Source organism: Tursiops truncatus, chromosome 1 (assembly GCF_011762595.2).
Source record: "Tursiops truncatus isolate mTurTru1 chromosome 1, mTurTru1.mat.Y, whole genome shotgun sequence".
NCBI classification, from domain to species: domain Eukaryota; kingdom Metazoa; phylum Chordata; class Mammalia; order Artiodactyla; family Delphinidae; genus Tursiops; species Tursiops truncatus.
Window position 1 is genome coordinate 170,767,567 of NC_047034.1, and position 26,688 is coordinate 170,794,254.

At 52.9% G+C, this 26,688-nt stretch overlaps 1 protein-coding gene across 5 annotated transcripts in view; it reads right to left on the bottom strand.

The window, feature by feature from the left end:
* Window positions 1-22,216, bottom strand: part of ARHGEF10L (Rho guanine nucleotide exchange factor 10 like) — a 161,747-nt gene extending 139,531 nt beyond the window's left edge. For 3 of the 5 annotated variants that reach the window (XM_073795244.1, XM_033842426.2, XM_033842433.2), the window contains exon 1: window positions 21,998-22,216. The gene's annotated coding sequence lies outside the window, so the exon portion shown is untranslated. Of the gene's footprint in view, window positions 1-6,413; window positions 6,554-21,997 lie in introns of those variants that run through there. The other 2 variants (XM_033842441.2, XM_073795231.1) reach the window with 2 other exon arrangements.
* Between the last annotated feature and the right edge of the window lie 4,472 nt (window positions 22,217-26,688).

The window sequence follows — 26,688 nt, forward strand, 5'->3', positions numbered from 1 at the left end:
CTGAGACAGGTTGTCTTCAGGTGGCGCAACAAGGGGGATTCTTTTTTTTTTTTTGCGGTACACAGGCCTCTCACTGTTGTGGCCTCTCCCGTTGCGGAGCACAGGCTCCAGATGCGCGGGCTCAGCGGCCACGGCTCACGGGCCCAGCCGCTCCGTGGCATGTGGGATCTTCCCGGACCGGGGCACGAACCCGTGTCCCCTGCATCGGCAGGCGGACTCTCAACCACTGCGCCACCAGGGAAGCCCAACAAGGGGGATTTTAATTTTCTTATCCCTGTATACTCCAAGTTTTCTTCAATAGTCACATAATACACGCATAATTTAAAGTAAAATAAACGCTTATTTTAAAAGAAATTCAAAGGTTCTGGGTAATGTCAGGGTTCCAGAATATTTTTCTTCGATTTCCAGAGACGGTTATTCCGCTACTTCATTTAAACCACAGTTTTTCTAGGGCAATTGAATAAAAAGCCCGTATTTTTAAAGCTCGCTCCAAGTCTGCCCACTTCAAACAATGAAGAGGACAGTGATGGGAGCTGGTTCCCGCCTCGCGTGCTCAGGGCTGGAATTCAGGGATGCATACTAATCAGGCAGCCGCTGGGAGGGGGGTCCTGCAGAGGCCAGGCTCTCAAGTAGGAGGGGCTCCAGACCCAGAAATGCCACCTCACCTCAGGCCCGATGTGCAGTCATGGACAGGGGTCACCCCAAACCACCTGCACTGCCCTGGACTGGCGATGTCCCTGCAACGAGGTGGTGGTGAGGCCGGGGCCAAGGCCACCCTCCCAACAGGTCAGTGGGAAGATGAGCCGCTTGGCACAGGTCAGGAAAAGGTAAAGCTCTCGGCTCAGCGCCAGCCTCTGACGAAGGGATGGGCACAACCTGCACTGCTGGCCAAGCGATGGATTGCCCGCCCCGAGTTCCCACGGCATGTGGAACCCGCTGCCAGGGGCTGTCAGAGGCACAGGGAGGCCAGGCCCTGGAAGGGGTGGCACGGCTCCAGGACACAGGGTTGAGAGCCGGGGCTCTGGGCAAACAGAACAAGGTCGAGCAGTGCTGCTTTCGCCCCTCCGCGCTACGTGTCTCTGGACAGGCAAGATAACGTACCTGAGCTGTAGAACGGAGCTGATGACACAGCCCACTCGTCAGGACTGCCGAGGACCAAACTCCTGCGAGCCCCGCCACCGCCCCCGCCAATGCGCCTGCCACTCTGTCAGTTAGCGCTCTCCATAAACACAAGCCGTTACACGAGCACTTGCCAGACACCAGGACTAGCGGTCCACCTGGGCACCGAGTTCTATTCTAGGCCTTGACCCTCAACCACAGGGTGAGGAACCCAGCTATATGCGAGAGAAAACACGCATTCACTTCCAGCGAAGAAGGGCTGAGTGTTTTGAGATTCCAGACGTGTGTCGAATCTTCTCTTCCTCCCCTCCTCAAAGGGCAAAGGGGAAAATAGAACAAAGGGGGACTGTAGAAAGAGCTCAGGGCCCACCTGGTTCGAATCCTGCCACTTATACTGTGGCCTTGGGGAAGTCACTCAACCTCTTTAAGACTCAGTTTCTTTATCTATAAGATGGGATAATAGTACCCACCTGCAGGATCAGTGTGGGAATTAAATGAATTGATGCATGAAAAATGTCTGCCACATAGAGGCATTAAAGTAACATGAGTTGTCTTTAAACAAACAAGCTCCCAATTATCTGCCTAAATGAAAGGCAGAAGTAGCAGAGGTGATCAAAATACTGGATAACCTAAATAACCGTTACTTTTATCTTTGGGGTGGAGGGAGGGCAGCAGACCCACCTTCCCAATTCTGTATTTTTTTGGCCTGATATTAAAATGGAAATTTTTTTATGAATCCACCAGCCACAGATGCTAGGGCTGGAGCAGCAGCAAGCTTGAGGATAACAAGAAACTACCCGGAAAACTTAAAGATTTTCAGGGGAGGGGGTGATCCGCAGAGCACGATGCCCCTGGCAGAAGAGGTCTGGCAGCGTTCCTTTGCTGGTACCCAGATGATGCTGTGTGCTCTGACTTGAGAAAGGTTCAGGACTTCCCCTGCTCTGTCACCAGCTCTGCAGACTCCTGGTTCACCTGACACCTGAGCCAGACTGAACTTCCAACAGCTCATGCCTCCAAGCCTTTGCACATGCTGTTCCTTCCACCCAGACCCTTGCCCTCTCCCCATCCATTCTTCTGCTACACTCTGCACACACTCCCGCTGTATGTAACTGTGCTCATGCCCCTCTCCCAACCAGGGCTCTCAGACTGTACAAGAGCTACAGCCTGCCCATCAACAGTCTGACTCTACTCTGCCCCTGAATCCATATGGTCCTGTCCACTGTTGCCTAAGCCACCCCCAGACAGCTCTAGCCACCCGAGTCCCGGCCATCACACCTTCACCAGCCCCAAGCTATTTGAGTCGTCCACAGTCTCTCCTCAGGCACCCCAACCACTTTGCCTCCCAGATACCTGAGTCATCTTGAGTGTGGTTTTTCAGTCAATGGCAAAGCAGGTTCACAATTAACTGAAACTTATCCTCATCCCACGTCCCCTTTTCTTGGTGAATGGGAAGATAACTCAGTTTCTGGAGTGGAGAGCTCATTTGAGGGCCACTTATAACCCTACCGTCATAGCAGACCCAGCCCAGCAGCTGCCACTCTCACTGGGATGACCCTGAACCAGCCCTGGAGTTTTGTCACATGAGAATGCAAGCTCCAGAGAGGGGCTGTGCTCCGGGAGCTCACTGCTAGATCCCCACGCTGTGCTGGTAAAATGTTTAACAGCTGGTTCTCCACAGGGGGGAGAACTGGGACACCTGCATCGTTTTCCAATTTCTGTGGTATAAATGCTCTCACTGTGGCCACTCTGAGCTACAAGGTGAGCCCGCTGAACGGAGTTGGGAAGAGACGGGCAGGAGCGCACCCGTATGTACATTACATCCCTGACTTACAAAGGTTCGACTTAACAATTTTTCAACTTTATGATGGTGCGAAAGCGATACGCACTCAGTGGAAAGTGTACTTGGAATTTTGAATTTGGATCTTTTCCCGGGCTGGTGACATGCAGTACAACACTCTCGTGATGCAGGGCAGGGCAGCGAGCTGCAGCTCCCAGCCAGCCACGCAGTCACCAGGGGAAACAGCCGATACGCTTACAACCATTGTGCACCCAGACAGCCATTCTGTTTCTCACTTTCAGTACAGTGTTCAATAAATTGCGTGAGATATTCAATACTTTATTATAAAATAGGCTTTGTGTTAGGTGATTTTGCCCAACTGTAGGCTAATGGGAGTGTTCTGAGCACGTTCAATGCAGGCGAGGCCAAGCTATGATGTTCAGTAGCTTAGGTGTATTAAACGCAGTTTCCACTTATGAGATTTTCTTTTTCTAACATTTTATTTATTATCTATTTATTTATTGGCCGCACCTCACGGCTTGCCGGATCCTAGTTCCCCAACCAGGGACTGAACCCGGGCCCTGGCAGTGAAAGCGCCGGGTCCTAACTACTGGACCGCCAGGGAAGGCCCTCGACTTATGGTATTTTCAACTTACAATATTTTCAACTAACAATGGGTTTATCAGGACCCATCAGAAGTTGAGGAAGATCTGTATGTGTGTATATATATGTACACACACACACACACACACACACACATATAAAAGGATCTATCTATATATATATACACACACACACACACAAAAGATATAAATAATCACAAATACATAGGTAACTGTGAAAAACAGTGAAATAATCAGGAAGTACTGTATTCTGAGTACTTATTACCCTTGTTTTTGGTTATTTAATTGTAAAGGTATATACTACAGCCAGCTTACATACTATAAACTTGCAGGTTAACAGCCAACTCGCAAAACGCCTAAAATTCATCAACCAGATATCATTCTTCAGTACAGACTCCAGCACACCACTGCCTGGGGCCGGGCACAGGCTATGCGAGGACGGGTCACTCCTGGGAGCTCATTAGACTAGGACCCCAAAGGAAGGCGACTCAAATGCCCTCCATTGAGGCAAAGAGAGACCAAGGAACTCTTCAGGGACACGTGGCAAGAAAGGAGCTGAGCTGAGGCCCAGGCGGCACAGTGGGGGAGGAAAGGGAACTTTGGCCTACTCCGCTGTTTATGAGTTTGACTGTCTTTCCTGGACTTGAGGGCAAGCACAGCAGATGAGAAGCCAAAGATACTAAAGACAAGCTCGCAGAAGAAAGCAAGGACTGGTCCGTCAGGGAAACCCAAGCTTGAGTCTTTCACTGACTGTGACCTTTGGCATTCACTTAAATGCTGTGCTTCATCTTCCTCATCTGTAAACTGGGTATGAGCCCATCTTCACTACCTAATTATCAGGGTGGTTGTAGAAACAAAAAGACAGCAGACATGAAAGAGCAACATAAATCTAAGCTACTATTATCATACATACATATGCAGATGACATATATGCACCAGCTAGCCCAGCACCTGGCACATACCGGGTTCCATAAAGAGCTTTTACCTTACTGTTGATTTATCTGTTAATTTACTATTTATTTAAATAACAGTAGGTCTTCCTCTTAAAGGAACCTGGTACCTGGGTCCCAAGAAGTCCACCAAGTTTCCCCCTCCCCAGACTCCTTCAAAGCTAACCTGTGAAACAGGACAATTTAGGATCCATTAGTTCCAGGGCATCCACATAACCAGCAACCATTTACTGAGCACCTACTGTGTGTCAGGCGCTGGTGATCACGACAGACACGGTCCCTGCTCTCGAAGGCTTATAGTCCGCTGGGAGGGGTCAAAACCCACCCCGACCGCAGTGAGGGCTCCAAGAGCATCACGAACAGGAATCCTGGAGCCAGCCTGGCTGCCCAGAGAGGAGGAGATCCCTGAGTGAGAAGCGAAGAGGGGAAGGATGGGACCAGCTAAGGCAACGGCTCTCTGGTGGAAGAGGAAGGAGCAGGGGAACTCGGAAAAGCAAGTGTGATGCAGCAAAGTAAGAAAGACGCAGGCACAACCCGAGGCCTCACAAGCCAGAAGAAGAGCTCCATCCCGAGAAGTTTTAACCCAGCCACAGGGAGCTCGGAGATTTCCAGACTGTGCCCTCCTTTCTAGTTTATATACCCGAGGCCTGGACACTGTGGGGCATAGTGCTGGGTGGACAGACAGAGGGACGGATGGATGCTGCAGAGAAGAGCTGAGCATGCTAATAAGCCTGCACGACCTGTCCTCTCTCCCCAGCATCCGAGGAGGAACAGATGGGGCTTCAGCAGGCGGAGCATGACTTCCCCGGACTGAAGCCCTCCGGAAGGCCAAGGCCTTTGAGGCAAAGTCTTAGCTCCAGAGTCCGTGCGCAGGGCTCTGCTAGGGGTAGGGTAGGCCCACCCCTACCACCTCCCCGCTGTGGCCCGAGGCAGGGTCCTCAGGCTCTCAAGGCTAAAGGAAGCTTCCTGGCCCCCTGCCCCAGGACCCCAACGTGGAAGAGGGTGAAAGAACTCTCCCCAGACTCCCCTACATCAGGCCTGGCCTTCCTCTCAAAGACCACTCCCGGAGGCCCAGGAGACTGGTCTTCATCTTCACAGAGCCTGTCCCGGACACACTTTTCTGTCTCCAGGAGTGTCCAGGCCTGACCGGGTTCTGTGGCCTTGGCCTTCCGGCTGACCAGGGCATCCTCTCCTCCCACACTCCCCTCCTCCAGGAGGCCACCCCCGTCCAGTCTCTGGGCAGGGGTCCAGGGTGGGAGAGGTGGGCCCAGAGCAGAGGTGAGAAGGGCATCCCTGACTCCACTTAATCCCAGGGACCCTCAGGTCAGTGCAGGGGGGAGCTGAACCACAGTGACAGCAGGACCTGAAGGCCTGGGTGAACCAAAGGGAAAGTGAAGCCCAGGGTGGGGCTGGGGGGATTTCCAAACTGTCCCTGCCAGACCTGCTGAGGTCACACACACACACACACACACACACACACATGCACAAAAGCCAGACAGGAGTCAGGCAGAGGGATGGGACACCCAAGGGACACAGAGTCTCCCATGGGGGGAGGGGACACACACACACACACACACACACACACACACACACACTAGTAATACAATCGCTCCAATGTCACAGGACATACATACACACAGAGAGGAAACCCCAGCTCTGGGACCTCACCCCCAGAGACACTGAGATACACACTCGCATACACAACCGGGCACACGGAGGAGACCCGGGCTCCGGGAGAGACTCTCCCCCGGAGAATCGGGGACACAAGGATCACGCACGAGCGGAGACCAGGACCACGCGGGAGACGGAGACCCTGGACTCGGCGACACTCTCACAGGGACGCCCACGGCCCCGGAGAAACCCGGAGCCACACGGACACCCTGGCGGGGTCTCGGGGATCGCGGAGCCCCCCGCCCGGCCCCGCGCCCCGCGGGCCGCACTCACCGGCTCCGGCCGCTCGGCCGCGCCTTTGTTGTCCGCGCCGCTCACAAAGGCGCCGGCGGCCGCCCCGCACCTCAGCTGCCCCGGCGGCCGCGGGCGCCCATGGCCGGGCCGGCCCAGCCCCGCGCCCCAGCCGCCCGGCCCGCCGCCGCCCGAGCCAATGGCCGCGCCGCGCGCAGCCCGCGAGGTCACGGCCCGGTCCGGGGTGCGCCCGCCGCCGCCGCCGCCGCTGCCGAGCGGCCTGGTCCAGCCGCGGCGCACAACGCAACGCGGCGCCGCCCCCGCCCTCCTGCCAGCCCGGCCCGCCGGCCTGCTCGCCGCGGCTGAAGTCACCGCTTAACCCCTGCTGGCCAGACCGCCGCGCCCGGCGACCCCCGGAAGGCCGGGAGCTCCCCCAACCGCCCCCCACCCCGCGGCCGGAGGAGGGCTTCCCTCCCTCCCGCCCACCCAGCCTCTCGCCACACGGGTGGAGAAACCGACGCCCGCAGGGGCTGGGGCAAGACCCTCCAGGTCTCACAGGGCTCCCCACTCCTTCATCCCCACCCCCGTGTCCCCTCCCCCTTCCCCGCTTCTCCCTTGGAAAGGTCCCCGGCCCGCGCCGGCTGCTTGCTTCTCCCTCACTTATAGGAGCTTGCCCAGGGCTACCCAGAAGGGTGAGGGATGCCTGGGTTGGTCCCGTAGGAAAACCCAGACCTGCGATGGGCCCCCACCGAGCCCCTGCCGCAGAGAACCCTCCTGACGCATTACATCAGCCCTGCACCCTGGTTTCCCATAATAACCTCAGGAACCATAATCCTGGCAGCTGCAGGCATTGAGGGCTTTGAACTAGCAACCACCCTGCCATGTACCTCCATTTTCTTGATGAGGAAACGGAGGCTCAGAGCTGTAACTTGCCAAAGCCCACCCAGCAAGGAAGTGGTGGAACCGAGATCCTAGCATGCCGCTCCCTTCCAGTACTCAAAGCTATCAAACCCTAGTTACTCCCTCTCAGAATTCCAAAGAGGGCCTCCGGATATGATGCAATTAATTACAGTTATCAGCTCATTAATTAAGATGATCCCTGTTGTTATTAAACACTGCCCTGCTACCTCCCTATATGCAAAGAAATTCACACTCAGGCTTATCAGCAATTACTCCTGGCTTGATAAAGAGTTCTGCAGCCGCCAAAGGGCACAGGTGTATGTAGCCTGGAGTCTGTGCTGGCCTGTGTTCGTTCTTTCCCACAGCCAGCAAACACATTTTTTCTTTTAACTACTCCCTGTTTGGCAGGCACCAGCCTCAGGGGCTAGGAATGAAACAAGGAACCAGACAGACCCTGGCCCTGCCCCCTCGGCTCTCCTAGGCTAGGAGGAGACAGGGATAACAGGCCACTACAGTGCAGCAAGACAAGCCACACCAGTCCATGCTCTCTGAAATCATCTTATTCATTGATAGGTTTGCTTTTTTATTGTCCATCTCCACACAAGAACATAAGCCCCATAGAGCTTGTCCTAAGAGTTGTTCATAAAGTCATCCTAACCCCCGAGCCTAGGGCAACCCTGGGCTCACACCGTACAGCCAGTAAATATTTGCTGAGCACTTACTATGTTCCAGACATCATTCTAGGTACGCAAGAGACATCAGTGAACAAAACAGGCAAGGCCCCTGCCCTGCTGGATTGTCCATTCCAGGGAAGAATAAACAGTGGCCATGACAGCAGGGAGGAAAGTTTATGGAATGGCAGGAAAGCAGCAAGAACATCTTCAGATGTCTATCCAGTAACCTCGGGGCTCACGGTATTAAGCCTTGCACCAGAATTTAGATATGCGGGTCCTGCTGGCATAGAAAAAGTACAAGTCCCTGGACCTGCATTTGCAGCCTTTCAGACCTCTTCCAGCCCCCCTCCCTGGCTATAGTTGTTTCCCTCCTGGGCCTGAGCCCTCCTGAGTCCTCCAGTCTGGAATGCCTGCCCCCTGTTTGGTTGCACTAAGGTCTACCCTCCCTCCCAGAATGATCAGAAGGCCCAGAATCTCCAGGAAGCTGCCCCACATGGCCTCTGTTCCCCAATCACCTCTCCTTCTGAGTCTACAGCACTTCATGCTTTGGTTAGTTGCTTTGTTAGCGCTTTTGTTTCTGTTAACTGATTCTGGGCATGTAATGACTCGAACTGTCTCCAGCTTGAGGGCAGCAGCCATACCTCAGGCCCCCATTGTGCCCCCAGAGCCCAGCACAGGTTAGGGGCATACCAAGTGGACACCCTCAAACCCTTATCAATAGAAACTTCTGGATCCAGGGTTGCAAACTACCAGCTCACAGAACAAATAGAGCCTGCAGAAGCATTTTGTTTTGCCCGCAGTGATTTTATTATTGTTAATTAGCTACCAACATTTAACAATTGAGAGATTTCCCATCCATTCATTGCCAGACTGCTGGCTTCTCTTAACAAATCTGACGATCTGGTAATGCCAGGCCCCCATGGCCACACTCTATAGGCCCCAAGGAGCGGTGGTGGCCCCTTAGAACAAGCCGTGTCCTTCCACTTGTCACCATTCCTCCCAGTCCTGTGTCATCCATTTGACCTTGAGGCCCCTCCTCTGTGAATTAGTGTTTTCATTTCATTTTCCATCTACATTCTACCTATACTGTATGAGAAAAAAAAAAAAAAAGCACATCAGGAAACACATACTCGAGAACAAATGAGCCTGCAGCCCTCACCTTCTAGGTCAGGCCAGGCCCCAGCCCAGCCCAATTCTCCTGCATTCTTGCCCTCCTGACACGCATACACCCCTTCTCTCTCGCCTGCCCAGCCTCACATGCTAAGCTCCACAGCACGACTGAATGTACGAGGCGTTTCACTGGGTCTTTGCCTATGCCGTTCCCTCTGCCTGAAACGCCATTACTGCTCCATCCCCCAGGCTCTGTGGCTTTTTGATGCTCTGCACATAGAAAACACCATCTCAAGGATCTGTTCTCTAGTGACCCAAGCCTGGGCTCCTGGGCTCCCATAGCATCCTACGGTCCCCTCCTCCGTGCACCCATCCTACCGTGTTGTGTAGGGTATTCGCCCCATGCCTTCCCCCGAACTGTGAGTCCTCGGGAGCTGGGACTCTGCAATCTCATTCATGCTGGAATTCCCAGCACCTGGGACAGAGCCTGATGGAGCATAAGCACGAGACAAATATTTGCTAAATAGTTGAACAAATGGGTTTCAATAGCCACAAAAGGAACAAAAGGGATTTCTGGGAACGTTTCCATGTCCCAGAACATTCAATTAACCAGAATTTCCCACTCGCTGAGCATTCTGGTGGGGCGGGATCTATTGTGTAAGCATAATCATGGATGATACATCTGGATGGGACTGGGACTCTGTTCTCCCTGGTCTCTACTGCTGACCTGGGAAAGAGGAGGGGAGGGAGGGAGGGCGTGGCAGTATTTCCCATTGGTCAGAGAGGCTAAGTGACTTAGCCAAGGCTGCCTAGAAAGCTGGTTGCAGAGTGAGGATGGGAACCCAGGGCTTCTGCCTCTGCCTCCCAGCCTGGCCCTGCTTCCGTCGGCCCAGGCTTGTAGTAGATCAAAATGGAAGAGGGTAGGGCTTCCCTGGTGGCGCAGTGGTTGAGAGTCCGCCTGCCGATGCAGGGGACACGGGTTCGTGCCCCGGTCCGGGAAGATCCCACATGCCGCGGAGCGGCTGGGCCCGTAAGCCATGGCCGCTGAGCCTGCACGTCCCGAGCCTGTGCTCCGCAACGAGAGAGGCCACAACAGTAAGAGGCCCGCGTATCGCAAAAAAAAAAAAAAGGAAGAGGGTAGATGGGAAAGTGGACTTCCCAAGTCCAGACACCACCCCTGCACAGGCAGTATGAACGGAGAGTGTGCAGAAAGCAGCTAGTCCTTATTTCCTGCATCGTCAAACCAGTCATGAACAGGTTCTTATCTAAGAGATGCTGGATCGCATTTTGATTATGAATGCGGACGACATAATCTGTCTTACCAAAATGAAACTCTCTTTTAGTAACACTGATGTCCCTGTTCAGTAGGATGGGCAACTGGAAGGCAGCTGGGCTGTACTGAGCAAGCTCCCCACCACCTCCCAGTTTCCTCATAACTCAAGACCTGCCATGTGTGGGGAAACACACAGCTAGAGGTGGTTTGGGGGGCTCAGGTGAAGAAGGAAACTTGATTTTCTGAGCTACCACTTTACGGGCCTTGGTGTAAGGGAGAGGACAGTCTGAGCAGCTCTTTCTCTTGGGGATGTAGTCTCAAAGTTCTCCCAAAACAGCCATTGGGGGGGATGGACACTCTTGTCCAGTGGGCTGGACACAGACACAGGACAGGGCTCTGCACCCACGCTCTCCATAGGACCCTGAGAACAGCACTCAACCTCTTCCACTTGGTCCCAATGCCTGTAAAAGAGCAATAATCCTTTTGCCCTCTTCTATCCCATAGGATTTTGAAGGGCTAGAAGACTAATATAGTCTAACAGAGATTTTTCAACATCTCAACAACAAAATTAGATAAATATGCTATTTGATACTATATTATCATAAACGATCATAAGTATTATTGATGAGAGAGGCAGGCTAGTATAGTGGTTGTCAAGAGTTCAAACTCCAAACACCATTGGAGAAGGGAATACAAATATGAAAAGGGAGAAAAGTAGAAGGAACCCTGTGGTGTTGGACTGGAATTGGAGATTTGGGTGTGAGCTCATAGCTCTCTCATAGCTCTGTCCACCAAAAGGGCCTGGGAACAGGGACACCCAATGACAGTGAACACACTTAGCAGTCAGATCATGGTTTCTAAATACCATTCTCTGAGACTTCCCTGGTGGTCCAGCGGTTAAGACTCCGCGCTTCCACTGCAGGGGGCATGGGTTCGATCCCTGGTCGGGGAACTAAGATCCTGCATGCCACGCAGTGCGGCCAATACCATTCTCTGTTAAAAGGAACCAGAGCTCCTTGGAGAAATGGCTGATTCCAGAGGAGGCACAAGCTGTGCCTGAAACATATTGCTGGGCCAGAATTTCCAAGAGTCTATACCGATGTAAATGAGTACATGAATAAATTGAAAGCTAGGAATGCTATTTGCAGAGTCTCAAAGTACTTCCTCACAAAATACTTATTAACCACAAAAGGGGAAAGAGCAACTTTACAGTGGAGAAACTTGGCAGTTACCTCCTCACCCAAGTGGTCAGATTGGGTGACCGTGACCAGCTGGGGGACATTTTGACATCATGAGTCTCCTGGTGTGATTCGCTGAGAAAGACACAATATCACTTCATGATCTTCCTGCCAGATATGCACAACGCACATCATCACAAGTGAACATCAAACAAACCCCAATTGAGGGACGCTCCTCTAAATGTCTTCTAAAGTGCCAAGGTCACAAAAATCCAGGAAAGACCAAGGCGCTTTTCCAGATTGAAGGAAACCAAAGAGACTCAACAACCAGATGCAGCATGTGGTCTGAACTCCATCCTTCGCCTGTAAAGGACATTATGGGGACCATCTGCAAAACTTGAAGAGGGTGTGAGGATTAGGTGGTAGAAATGTATGATGTGAATTTCCTGACTTTGATGGTTGTATCATGGTTGTATAGGAGCATGTCCTTGTTTGTAGGAAACACATACTACATATCCAAAGAGAAGGAACGTCACATCAGCGGTTTCCTTTCAAATGCCTCAGAGGGAAAGTCGTATTGTACTTGCAGCTTTTCTGCAAGCTTAAAGTCATTTCTAAAGTCAGATGGCCCGTGCTAATATAAAGCAAGTTGCTTAATTCTTTGAGCCTCAGTTTCAACGATCTATATAGTATAGGTGAAAGTAATAATACCTACCTTATGAGGTTGTTTAGAGGATTAAATGAGGTAATATTTGTGGACTATTTAACACAGAACTGGGCTCATGTATATATTCAAAATTTTTGAGGGACTTCCCTGGTGGTCCAGTGGCTAAGACTCCGTTCCCCCAATGCAGGGGGCCCGGGTTCAATCCCTGGTCAGGGAAATAGATCCCACATGCCGCAACTAAAGATTCCGCATGCTGCAACAAAGATCCCTCCTGCCGCAACCAAGACCCAGCGCAGACAAATAAATAAATAAATATTTTAAAAATTTTTTTTGAAAAGCTACCTAATTTTTCTTGTTCTTTACGCAGTTCCCTTCCCTAGGTGAGAGCCAGCATATGGAGTAAGGTAGCAAATTCCAGGTCCTAGGGGGTCAGGTAGGAGATGAAAATGGGAGAAGCAGGTTGAACATGACCACAGACACTATGTCTCAAGGTTGGAGGCCTGGAAAGCACGGCCCCAGATAAAAGGGGCAGTCGCCACCCAGTTCCGGAAGGTGAGTCACTGTGCACTATGCAGCTTTCGTATTGTTTTTCCCAAGAGAAGCTAGAAATCCAGATTTCCGTATGAAATCCCCTGACTTTTAATATTGGCAACTATTTCAAATTTTAAATGGACCAATACTTTGTGAGCCACACAGGCTCCAAGTACCAGCAGCAGGAGTTCTGAAAACTTGTCCTGAGCACTTAGAAACACGGAACGCTCCTGTAGATTGGCAGAAATAGCCCCGAACCGCTGTTCACCGTTCTTCTGCCACTCTGGTAGAGCCTCTGAAGAGGCTGGACTGGACGTGCCAGGACGCGTGCACCTCCCTGTGCCGTGACAGCAACCCATTCCCCAGCGCGCTTGATTGGACAACAGGGTGAACATCTGACCGACCGACACTGGGCCCATCAGCTCGTCTCACTCAAGAATTTGGCATTGGAGAGCTGAGAGGCTGAGTCAGTCAAATGACCACGGACGCTGAACCTGAAAGATGGTGCCGAGCCAGAGCTGGCAATCGTGCTGCAACAAACCACAGCCAAGTTCAAGCTGAGGTTCTGGGGGATCAGAAACGCCACAGAGAAACAACAACAACAACAGCAAAAGTAAAGTGGGAGAGAAAGACAGTGAGGCAGAGATCACCTAGCCCTAGCAATAATAATAGCAGATTCTTCCATAACACTCTGCACTGGGCTCTGTTTAATCACTTTCATGTATTAATTCATTGAATTCTCACAGCAACCCTATAAAGTAGGTACTTTTATCCCTGTTTTACAGATGAGGAAACTGAGGCACAACGATATTCTGTGCTAGCCTTGAACGTCCATCTGAGTGAACTGTTGTGTCCTTACAGAGACAACCCCCCTTCACTGCACTCACCTGAGTGGAGTTTTATTCATATGATCAAAGGAGAGTAGTACCCACTGCCCATGGCTACCATCTTGGCGCAGGGTGAGGGGGGATTCTGGGACCAATTCATGTATCCAAACATCCTGCTCTGGTCTCTCTGTATCTCCCCAAATGGAAAAGATGAAACGGAAAAGGGAAAAGTCGCAGCCTGGGCCATCAGAGGCAGCTGCAAACATGTTAAGATCCTCTGCCCATCAGCCCATGCCCACCGGCCCCGTGTGCCAGCCCAGTCTACACTAGGAAGCCAGCCTCACCTACTCCTCGGGGTAGCTGCAGCCTCCGCTGGGGATAAGCAGGCAGAGGACTTGGGGCTGCCTGTGGAGCCAAGGGGAGGTTGGGTTTCTCTGCCTGGGACCTGGCCAAGGAGCCAGAAAGGACAGAGAGACAAGGTCTTCTCTTCCTGGCATCAGGTTACTGCCCCTACCCAGGGCTCAGGGTGCCAGGCAAGCCTCCCAAGCAATGAGAGTTGCCGGTCAGCTGACAGCAGACAGAGTCCAAAGCCTGTTCTAGAAGCTGCCGTAAGAATGAAGAGGATATGGCACTGGCCGCTGAGGAGGGGCAGCAGAAAGGGAACCCGGCAGACCCGGTGAGCCTCCAGCCTTGCCGAGCAGACCAGGCTGGGCACTGGGGACCAGACAGAAGGTCTCCAGGAGAGAAGGTCCTAGGCCTGGGGAAAGGGAGGCACAGCGGCTGCCAGCCTGACGCTGCAGTGACACTCCAGGGAGGCCTTAGCCCCTGTCAGCAGGAGGGCCTGGCAGTGACTGCAGCCTGGCACCAGCCCCAGAAACCTTCAGCATCCCCCAGTTTCACCGCCCAGGGCTGGGAGGTTCCAGAAGCTCCCTGGTCTCCCAGATGAAAGACGCTTTCTAAGAGTCATAAAACCGTCCCCGCTGGAAACAATGGGCCCTTATCCTGCTGTGTCCTTCACATAAACTCCCATTAGCAACGCACCAGAAGCTGCAGGCAGGAGTTTTATAGACTGGATTTTTGGACCAGCCCCAGCGTTCATTAACACCTACTCCCTCGCCCTGCGTGGAGACTGCACAAATCACTCCCCTTTACAGAGGCCCACTGTGTGCTCGGCCTCCAGAGAATCCTGCAAGGAAGGTGGTTTTGTCCAGTTTTATGAATACAGAAACAGACCCAGAGAGGTTAAATGACTTGCCCAAGGTCACACAGTGGGAGAGTAGAGGAGTGGGGATTTAAATCCAGAATCTGCTCCTTCCCCCCTACCCTGTGGCCTTGGGTTAAGATCACCCAAGAGATGAAGCCAAATGGGTTTCCTAGGTTTTCTCCTGGAAACAAGCAACTTCTGGGACCTCAAAGACTTCACCAGGATGGTTCTGTTCACCTACACAATATGTCAGCAGAGACACAGCGGGCTGGGATTCCCAACACAGCAGGGAGGGACCTGAGCCCCTGCCCTCGGATGAAATGCAGAGTCCCTCACCGTATCTCACATTCACGCTCACAATGGCTTTTCACCCCATTCCTCCCGGATGGCCCCCAATGATAAAGCCAGCCCCCTTTACTGGGCAGTAAATCCCCCTTTACTGAGGGATATGCCAGTCCGTGTGCTCTTCATCTATGACCCCATTTACTCTTGTAAGAACTCTGTAGAATGGCTGCTTTCAAGATCCCCTTTTTTCACATGATGAACTTAGGCACAGAGAGGTAAGTAGACCACCTAAGGTCACACAGCAAGTGAGCAATGGATTCTAGGTCTATCTGACTCCAGCTACCACACCTCTCCAAAACAACACAACGTGGGGTTCAGCAGACACTCCATCCCCACCAGCCCAATCCCACAGTCCTGGCTCACAACTCTGGGTGTCACCCTAGTTGTGGGGAAAATGACAACAGCTGTCACTTCTAAATCCTTCGGCCATCTCCTGTCTACCCAACAATCCTCAAGGCTGATGCTGCAATTCTTATTTTGCAGATGAAGAAACTGAGGCTCAGAAAGAGGAAATGTCTTATTCAAGGTCCCACAGAGCTGGTAAGTAGGGGTACCGGGCTTTGCACCCACTCTTGTGGGTTCCAGAACCACTGCTTCCTACAGGTAAACCAGCATGATAGTTAAACCAGACCATCCCAACAGGGTCTTGGCGTGTGTTGGGCTGCACCCCATAGGCCTGCCAGCCCTGTACTAGCCCAGCCTCAAGACCGAAGAAAGAGTCTGGAGTTATAGCAACAGAGACATTGATGGTTTAATTGATGGGGGGGCTTACATGTCTGAAACAAGGTCCTGGAGCGACACCCACCCACGCGCGGCGGACGGTAGGCAGGACATGGCTGCCGTCTTTGCTTCCAGGGTTTGGGGGGAAGAGGTAACTAGTTATAGGGGGAATTACATCAGGATGGCTCATCGGTTACCAGGGAAACCAGCAGAGGATCATCCCCTCACTGCCCCTTCGTTAAGCTATGGTGGAGATGTTCTGATCTAAAGATTAGAACAATCACTAGCTGGGCCAGGGGGCAAGTATGTAGACATTTACAGATTAGGCTCTATGATTAAGAGGAAAGGTCAGTCCTGTGAGTAGGGTGTAGGTGAAGCAGGGACTGGTGTAGCTGGGGATGTATGGAGAGCAAGAGAACAGCCGTCTTGGGTGGCCTGATCAGACAGCATGCATCCAACTAATACTCCCCAATTAAGTGCCTACGGTGTTCCTGGCACTGTTCCAGGAGCTGGGGGTACAGTGGTGAATAAGACTGCCATCCTCAACCCTCATCAGCCCCGTGGGGGACCACCAGGGACCCCCTGACCACGTAAGGCTGCTCCCCCCAGAACTTCATCCATAGCCTCCCCCTGCTGACCCCCAGTGCGGGGGTTCATCCCCACCTCTGCTGCCCTTGGCTGCCCTGCCCTCTCTCAGCTTCTGGGGACTTTCCAGATAGCCTGCTCCAGCCCTGCAAAGGCAGTCTACAGCGCCTGGTCTCATGGCTGATTTCACCGTAAGACGCTTCATAACCAGCTCCTAACTGGGCCAGCCAGAGAGGCAGCTGCGTTGGCTCCAGCTCCCCCTCAGACCCACACGCCCTGCCGCCAGATGGCGTGGCCAGCACCCTCGGCCCCTTTGCTGAGATGATTAGCTCATGGACCGCCCCACCCCGAGAAGCTGGCTCGGGGCCTGCCCTTGGTCACCATTCCCCTGTTACCTGCTGCCGCCCAGAACGACTTATGGATGTGCCCGGTTGCTAGTCAGCGCCAGGCACTGTTGTAGGTGATCTGAATCATCATCGTCTTCACCATGCTCACGAGCATCGTTATATCACAGCTAACACTTACCGAGCACTTTACTACATGCCACACAGTGGGCCAACTCTTTACCTGTATTACCTCATCAAATCTTCACACCACCAGGAGATAGGTACAGTTACCATCCCATGCAACAGAGAAGGAAGCTGATAAATAGATAAGGCCGTAGCACCCCGGGTACTATGTTGCCTCAATTGTCTGTCGCCCCTGCTATACTGTCGTCTCCCTAAGGATAGGAGGCCTGTGTTGCACAGAGTCGTATCTCTAGAATGTAGTGTCTGGCACAGAGCGGACACTCGATGAGCAGTCTTTGGATGGATGGGCACACGGATAGATGGATGGATGGACAAATGGATGGATGAATACAATTGAAAAACTGCAGGAAAAAAACCACTCACCCCCTGGGTGAAGCAGGAAGAAGCTGGATACGGTTTCTCGACTAACTAGAAAATCCCCCATCCAGGATTCCAGGAAAAGCAGAGAAGATGGTGCTGACTTTTAGGGGAAGGAAAAAAGAAACGTCTTTTGGGTAATGAGCTTTGAGATAGCAGCACGTAGCTTTATCAGGCACGGTCCCCCTTCCCAGAAACCACCACTTCGCCAGGGAATTTCATCTGCTCCATCCCCAGACGCATGTCTGTGAATCAGGGCCAGCCATACGATGCTCCATCTTCAGGGAGCTGCCTGCCCTGCGGCTCCAGGGCTGGGCCAGGAATACAGCTGTGCCAGCCCCCGGGCTTTGGTTGAAGTCAGCTCCAGCCCTTTCCCTGCGTGAGCTCGCGAAATTCCGGACCACCCCCCAGGAGCCTTGAGTCTTAGGGGGCTCGTGCTCTAGTTCACTGGAGAGATCTCACCCTGACCCATGAACCCTTACACCTTGTGAATTCTGATCAGTCGTTTGAGCCAGCCAGCCGGATGTGGGGATGAGGTCAGAGTGCAGCGGGCTGCCCCCCTCCCCACTATGCCCTGGCTGGAGCCTAGGGTTCCCGGTTTTCCGTGGGGAAAGCAAGACTCGGGGCGGTGGGGTGGTGAAGAAACCCAGCAACCCCAGGAGAGCAGGCATTGAGACACGTGGCCCAGTTTTGTAGTTTCCAGAGCAACTTTAAGAAAGAGGAAGAGGAAAGACTAGAACTAGGGCCATATCATCCCTATCACACCTGGAGACACCCGCTCCTCTGCGTGGAATGTGTCACTAGATCCCGGACAAGGGGTCCTGTCATTCTGGAGCCACGAGGGATCAGCTGGCGCTGGTGCCAGGGACCTCTCCTCTCTTTTATTGAGCATCTACTGTTCGCTGGGCCGAGTGCTCTGCCTGGGAGAATTCATAACCCTCATAAGGTCTCAGTGAGTTCAGTATTATTATCTTCCTTTTCAAATGCAATTGCTGAGACCAAGCAGCCTTTCCAAGTTCACACCATCAGGAAGGACAGAGCTGGGATGTGAACCCAAGTCTGACCCCAACGTCCATCCTTTTTGCACAAACAACAAGGTGGAAAGGGCCTCAGACAGCCTCTCCCCTGTAGTCAAACAGTGGCGCCCTGGGTTTATTCCCAAAATCGGCCAGACGGAGTAGGAGCGGGTCTTTACGGCGCTTACTCCCATCTTTGCCAGTCCCCACGTATCAGAAGCAAACGGGAGCCTCCCCTGCATGCCTGTGCTCCCGGGGCCACGTGCGGAGGACAGAGAGCTGGCAGGGAGCTCAGAGGGCACCTCGGGGCCATCCAGTCAAGCAAGTCAGAGACTTTCAAAGCTGGCAGGGCCCTTAGGGATGATCCAAGCCAAACCCCTCCTTTCACAGAAGGGGAAACTGAGGCCCAGAGAGGGCAAAGGATTTGCTCAAGGTTACACCAGGCATGAAGAACGCAGTGGGAGAAGTGGCAGCCTCCTGGCTCCCGGCCTGGGGTCCCCTCGCCCACCCCAGCCAGTCTCAAATAAGCCGTGATATTGGACCCCCTCTTATCAGATAGAATGAATGGTTATCAGGTTCAATTATGACACTGCTCAGGAGGAAAAGCAGGGAAGAGAGAAAGATGGGGAAGGAAGAGGTGGGCAGAAGTGTGACCTAACCCCGATGCGTCCCTCCCTCTGCTGGGGCATCCGACGACTCTCTGCAGTGGCTGAGCTGGGCTGAGTTGGGCCAGGAGGAGGAATCAGGGTTACCTTCAGGGCAGGTCCCAGAATGGCTCAGGAGTGCTCCCTGTTTTCCTGTCCCCTTGGAACAAGGACTGCCTCTGTCCCTGAGACAAGGAAGGATGGGGGAGGGGAGGTCCCTCTCATTCTGCTGAAGGGCCAAGTGGGAGAGGCCTGAGCAGGGGACACAGGGACTCACCTCATGGCGGCACCGCCCCACCTGCCTTGAACCCACCTGCTAAGCTCCTGGGACCCTGCTCTTGGGAGTCTGACCCCCTTGAGGCCAAAGGGTCGATATCTCCAAACCCGCTCACTGCTCCAAGCCTGGGTACCCTGGGACATCCCCAACCCCAAGGAGCTGTCTCTCATCGTGATGGGGGTGTTCACTTCTGAGGTCAAATCCCTGCTTCCCCACCTACTAGTCCTATAACCTCAAGTGAGCGACTTCACCTCCCTGAGCCTCAGCTTCCCTGCTGTAGAGCCGGGCTTGTGTTCCTGCATCCCAAGGTGGCGGTGGGGATTCAACGTCAAGGCTGTCCCAGGCACAGAGGGGACTGGAGATGCAGCTTGGGTAATTACCTCTCTTCACACTAATTGTCCTCATGCATACTGTGTCAAGGTTTGCTGTTTTGTTTTGCTTTGTTGTTTTTTGTTTGTTTTTGGCCACACAGTGCAGCTCGAGGGATCTCGTTCCCCAGCCAGGGATTGAATCCAGGCCACTGCAGTGAAAACCCAGAATCCCAAGCACTAGGCCACCAGGGAACTCCCTGTGTTAAGGTTTTTAAGGCATTCCCAGCTGTGATATAATTCACAGCCCTCGGTGAGATCACAGGAAATAAATTATCAGCTCCTGCACCCAGATAGGGGTGACCCAGGCCCCCAGAGGCTGAGGGGCTTGCCCAACGTCCTGTAGTGTTTAGAGGCAGAACACGACCAGAACCCATGTTTCTCAAGTCCCACCGCAGTGCAGCCCAGCCCAGAGGAGCCAAGTAGGAAAAGCTTGAAATCTAGGGTCAACCCAGCTGGACCCTGGCCCTGGCTGCACCGTGAACTCAGCATGCAACTTTGGATATGTGAGCTTTCAACTTTCTGCTGATGACTTCAGTGCCATCGGCCAGCTGTGTGACCCTGGGCAAGTGACTTCACCTCTCTGAGCCTCAGCTTCCTCATCTGTGAAATGGGAGTTCTCAGAACGACTGAACAAACTACGGCATGCGGGCTGCCTGACTCAGAGCTCAGCAGGTGGTGAGTGTCCGACAAATGGAAATGGAGCAATGGTGGCAGGACCAGTAGTCAATATCGCTGTTAATATCATTATTATTATCAGGAGGAGAGGACAGAGTGGAATCACCCTGGGGACCTCTTGCCCATGTGACTGTCCCAGGGAGGGAGCTCTGGAAGGAGACAGCAGGGACTCTTCTCACCTTCTAGGTGGTAGGGATGTGAATGGGGCCAGACCGGTCACCACCCTGAAGTTCCCAAAGTCCCACTAACTGAGGAGACCCAGCTGGAGGGCTGGTTGCGTTAATCCCAGAAGAGCTCAGCCCTCAGGGGGATAGAAGAGAGAGGGTAGTCCCCAAACAAGCCTCAGGAGACCCTGATTCAGAAACCAAAAGCTGGGGAGGCAGCCTCACTCAGACACTTCTGCCCCAAACGTACCAGGATCCTCTGGAGGAAAAGCTACCCAGAGGAGGGGCTGGCCTGGTGCGGCACACACTCTGTTAGGAGCCAAGAGGGAGAGTCTGACTCTCTGCCATCTCTTAGCTGTGTGACCTCAAGTAGGTCACCTCACCTCTCTGAGCCTTGTCCCTCTCCTGGGAGGTCAGCCGGAGGGGCACACAATCATCTAAATTCCCCATTCCAACCTTGGCCTCGCCGTGCCCAGCAGGACTCCCCACCCCAGGAATCATCACCCAGCAGTGACCAAGTCACGGAGCTAAGGGCTCAGTCGGGCTCTAGAACCAGACTTGTCTGACTTCAAATCTCAGCTCCCCTTGTTCAAGCTGTGAAATCTTGAGTAAGTTACTTAACCTCTCTGTGCCTGTTCCTTCAGCTATAAACAAGAATGATAAGAATAAAACTTACCTCATAGGAGTGTTGGGAGGATTAAATGCATTCGTACATGTAATGTACTCCATTAGCAAAGCGCCTGGCACCAAGTAAGTGCCCAGCAAGTATTACACTGGCCTTCACCAGACAGCAGTCACACAAATGAAAAGGCCACCTCCAAATGCAGTGAGTTCTCCGTCACCGGAGATATTCAAGCTGGGGCTAAACACCTGTCAGAGACCCACAGCCAGGACTGCCCGGGTGACCTTTCAAATGCTTCCAACCGTGAGTCCATGAAATCACAGCCGTGAGATTGCGTGCAATGCATTCCTCCCTCCTAACCAGGATAGGATGAGGTGCGAGAGGGCTACCAAGGTGGGCCAGGGGCACAAACAGCGGCGCAGGCGCTGAAGAGCCAGGAAGGAGCCCTGGGCGGGGAGGCGCAGCTGATTCTGGCCTGCAGCCCCTGTTCCGCCACCAATTCACAACGTGACCTTGAGTTACTCCCTCTCCTCCAAGCCTCAGTTCTCCCAGCAGTAAAATGATGCCTTTGAACTAGGTGTCCTCTGAGGCCTTATCCAGCTGCAACTATCAAACTCTGTGACCCTAAGAAGGGAGCTGGGGAAAGTTCCCACCGCACACACGCCCCAGCCAGTCTCCCTCTGCATTCCTCGCCCCCATGTTGCCCTGACCTGCCCCCACAAGGTAGCCACGAGGGTCAAGGTCATGTCCACTGAGGCTCCCAGCGGAGTTCTCTTCCCTGAGTCCAGCACAAGGCATTCCAAGCCCCACCACCACCTGGGAGGGAGCAGGGTGTCCCTGGGCCTGAAGCCCAAGGATGTCAACGGCAACAGAGACCCAGACACACCCAGTGACCTCCAAAGTGTCCTCCTCCAACTCAGCGAGGGACAGAGATGTTTAAAAACCAAAAGCCTGACCTGGATTCTATGCAGACCAATTCCAACCAAGGAAGAAGGCAGCGCGGGCCCCAGCAGCAGGGAAGGGTCCCGTCTGGTCGTCGTCGCAGCTGACAGGGCGAGCGGGAGCCCAGGGGTCATGTACGCGGACTCCCCTCGTTGGGTGTGCAGTGGACCCAGGTGTGTGAGTCACTCACCTGCCAGACCCGCCAGGCGGGCGGGCAGAAGCACAGGAGGCGGCCCCTGGCAGCCCACAAGGAAGGGCTAGACTGAGTCAAGCCAGGCAGGGCAGGGCAAGGCTGGGCCGGGCTGGGAGGACCAGGAAGTTGCTAGGATGAGGGAGGGAGGAGGGGCATGAACAAAGGCGGGGGTGGGGGGAGCCCTCTAAAAGGGGGTTCTGAGCAGAAGGGCTGAGCACTGACAGCTGCCTGTTGGCTCAGGAACGGGTGGAAGAGAACGTGACTTTGAAGTTGGAACGTTTCAGGTTTGAATCCCAGCCCTTTTCAGCTGCAAGGCCTTGTCTCTCAAGCCCCAGTTTCCCCCTGTTCAACTGGAGTAATTATAATAGTCCCGATATGACAGCGTTCTCATGAGAATGAAATGAAACTGTGTAAGGATAAAGCTGGAGTCCCGGCTGCCAGGGGACAGACAATACGTTGACTCTGATCACAGGATGCTTTTCAGGAAAGCAGGACGGCCCACCCAGGGCTGACCCTGCCTGTATTCTCACTGTCAGCGTCAATCACCCCCCAAAATTTTAGTCAAATATCTGCTGAGCTGATTAAGAGCATGTGTATCTGGACATCACGGAAAAAGTCATTTAACCACAAAGACTTACTCTGCCCTAACCATGTGCTTCTGAGAACCCAGGATGGGGTCTCAAAGGAGATCAGCCCCTGCCCTTAAAATGCTCACGGACAGCTTGCACTTCACACCAAACCTGACCTGGACCCTGCTCCACCTTCTGCTACAGGACACTGGCAGTCAAGCCTCAAGGTCTTAGATCAGGGCCAAATCTGGCCCTTCACCTGTTTTTGTAAATAAAGTTTTATTGAAACACAGGCACGGGCATTGGCTTATTGTCTATGGCTGCTTTGGGAGAGACAAAGACAAAATTGAGTGTGACAGAGACTGCAGGGTCTGCAAAGGCAAAATATTTGCTGTCTGGCCTTGAAGAGAAAGTTTACTGATCCCTGCCTTAGATGATGAAGATGATGATAATCCTGGGTTTTTGCTCTTAAACGTTTTAGCCACTCCATGAGTAACTTCATATAAGCCTTGCAAAAGTGTCTCCCCCTTTTACAGAGAGGGAAACTAAGGCTTCTGAGAGATCGGTAACTTGCCCGGGGTCACATGGGGAGTGCAGTAGATGGATATTTTGAATCATGGGCTGACGGAAGCAGAAGCCTCTGGTGAGCACACAGGCCTGGGGCACAAATGGCTCAGCAAACCCCAGTAGGATCGGAAGTCCCGCCCCACGGGAGAGAGGAAACACGTCCCGTTCACTGGATTCCCACCTGGGAGGCTGCCAACCTCTGGACCAGAGCCAGACCACCTCCTGGCTCCACTGGGAGCCAGCTGTAAGGTGGGCGTGGGAATAGTGCAGAATGAAAGCACCTGGAGCAGCACTGGGCAGGCGGGAAGCCTTCTGTCATTTCTAGAGCTTCCTTGTCATTATTATTGGGGCCTAAAGTTTGAGCAAAAAGAAGGCCATGGAGGAGTGGCCCCTCCATCCACAGAAGTGGCAGAAGGGGAGGGCTCTCCTTTCCAGAGGGCCTGGCCGGGGTTGGGAGGGATAGTTCCTGGTTCTGGGGGTCTTGAGACGAGAGATGCTGTCTACTACCGCTTCCCTTGCCTCCGTTCCAGCACCTTCCCTCAGCTCTGGCCGGGGAGAGGCTGCCACTGTCAGAAGGCTGCACTTTCGTTCCCAGAGCCCCACCCCAGAGGGCACTGCCTTCACCCACCCAGAAGGAGGGCCTGGGCCTTGCCTCCCAGAATCAGCACCAAAGGTCATGGAAGGAGGGTGGGAGGGGCCAGAGTGACTCTTAGTGCTTTTCTTTGGAAATCTGGACCACCACCTCACACTCCCATATCTTCTGATAGGTATAAAGGCATCTCTCCTGCTCTCTGGGGGTCTCCTCTGGCCCCTGCTCTCCCCACCCACCCCCAAGGCCCAGTGGCAGAGGAGGGGCTAAATATTAGTTGAGAAAAAACCATGAGTTTAGAAAAAACTCAATACATCTACAACCACTTCTTTTTCCCAAACTGTTAGTCCCTCCAAGAGGTCAGAGGAGGCTTGCTTTCCGCCATCCACACCATAACTGGTTTTCTGAGCAACGCTCTGCTAGGTGAGGCTGCAGGGCAGCACTGGGGAAGCACCTGTTGCCAACAGCGGCTATGCTTACCCACAGCAACTTATTTATTCGCTGATCCAGTGTCCCACAGAGCCCCTCCCCACACCAAGCCTTTACTCCTAGTCTGCTCTGTCATCTGTGCAGGGCCTAAACAGCTGCATGCCAAGCTTGTCACTAACTGAGGAAAACTTTGATGTAAAAACAGAATCTAAGTGCTCACTACATGCCAGACCCTCTGCCCCATCCCCACCATAGGGAGGGGCTGGGTCCTTTCCATCCTTGAATCCTCACCAACGTCCCTCCTCCCCCAGCACCCAGCGCCAAAAGATGCTCAAAAAGTCTTGCAGAATGAATGAATCTTCCCAGCGGCTCTAGACCAGTGTTCCTCACCTTTGGCACTGCTAATGTATTGGACCAGCTCTAACTCTTTGTTGTGGGAACCATCCTGTGCTCTGTAGGATGTTTAGCAGCTCCACGGGTCTCTAACCCCTGGATGCCTGTGGTACCCACCTCTCCTGGTTGTGTCAACCAAAAATGTCTACAGACATTGCCAGATGCCCTCAGGGGGGCCAGTTGTCCCCAGTTGAGAACCCCTGCTCTGTAGTCATCAGTTTCATGTGACACCTGCACCAACATCTAAAGAAAACAGACAGGTATTATTAGCCATTTTATCACTAAGAAAACTGAGGTTTCATAGTATCAAGAGATGTGTCTCATGTCAGTTAGTGAGTGGCTCACAGTCACAAAACAGAAGTTGGAAAAGGTACAAGTCACTCTACTGAGGGGCCTGAAGGATGAGGGAGGATGCTGGGGTAGAGGCAGGGCTAGTCCAGGGACCACCAGCCCCAGAGGTTTTGAAAGAACAACTGGATGGCACTCCCTCCTCCCATACCTGCAGGCAACTGGCCTCCAAGGCAAGCAGATCCCCAGGCCAGGTCAAGGTATCAGCCTAACCAGGGCCCAGGATGCCTTATAGAAGCCCTCAAAAAGAATAAGCCAGGTGACACAAAACATGCATGTATGCAGAAATTAACAGCATTTTTCTGAGTCTTCTGATTTTAAAATTCCAGATAGGTTCCTCAAAGTGGACATATTTCCATCTAGGGGTGTCCTGGCTTAGTTTCTTTTTTAAAAAAATATTTAATTATTTATCTATTTATTTGGTTACTCTGGGTCTTAGTTGTGGCAGGGGGGCTCCTTAGTTGCAGCTCGAGGGCTCCTTAGTTGCGGCATGCAAACTCTTAGTTGCGGCATGCATGTAGGATCTAGTTCCCCAGCCAGGGATCAAACCCTGGCCCCCTGCAGTGGGAACACAAAGTCCTAACCACTGCGCCTCCAGGGAAGTCCCTTAGTTTCTCGTTGAGGAGGAGGTTGCCGGATCGCAAACAACTGCCGTGTGCCTTCTGAGAACCGTTCCCTGCTCCCAAGGATGGATTCCATATTGGTACCATGTAAGCCCATGCCATGGCATATACATGTGACACTCACAGTCTCTGCCTCAGAAATTTAGAACTGGGTTTCTGCTGGAGGCTGGAACCGAGCACTTTCAACTCAAAAGCTGCGGGGTGGCCATCTCTGCCACATGCCTAGAGACACTGAGAAATCTGGTCCCAGATGCAAGGAGAGAAGCAGAGATGAGATCATGCTATTGGCATTACTCACAACAACCAAAAAGCAGAAACCACCTAAATGTCCATAGATGGATGAATGGATAAACAAAATGTGATCCGTCCATATAATGGCATATTATTCAGCCTTAAAAAGGAATGAACTTCTGCCACATGCTACAGCATAGAGGAACTTCAAATCTATTGTGCCAAGTGAAATAAGCCAGACACAAAAGCTCATGTTATATGGTGCCATTTATATGAAGTACCTGGAATAGGCAAATTCATAGAGACAGTGGTAGAATGGTGGTTACCAGGGGATGGGGGCGGGGGCATGGAGAGCTGTTCTCCAATGGGGGCGGAGTTTCTGTTTGGGATGATAAAAAAAATTCTGTAGATGGATGGGGGTGATGGCTGCACAGCGTTGTGAATTCACTTAAGGCCACCAAACTGTACACTTAAAAATGGTTAGAGGGCTACCCTGGTGGCGCAGTGGTTGGGAGTCCGCCTGCCGATGCAGGGGACGCGGGTTCGTGCCCCGGTCCGGGAGGATCCCACATGCTGCGGAGCGGCTGGGCCCGTGAGCCATGGCCGCTGAGCCTGCGCATCCGGAGCCTGTGCTCCGCAGCGGGAGAGGCCACAGCAGTGAGAGGCCCGCGTACCGCAAAAAAAAAAAAAAAAAAAAAGGTTAGAATAATAGGTTTTATGTTATGCATACTTCACCACAATTTCAAAAAAGAGAGAGACAGTG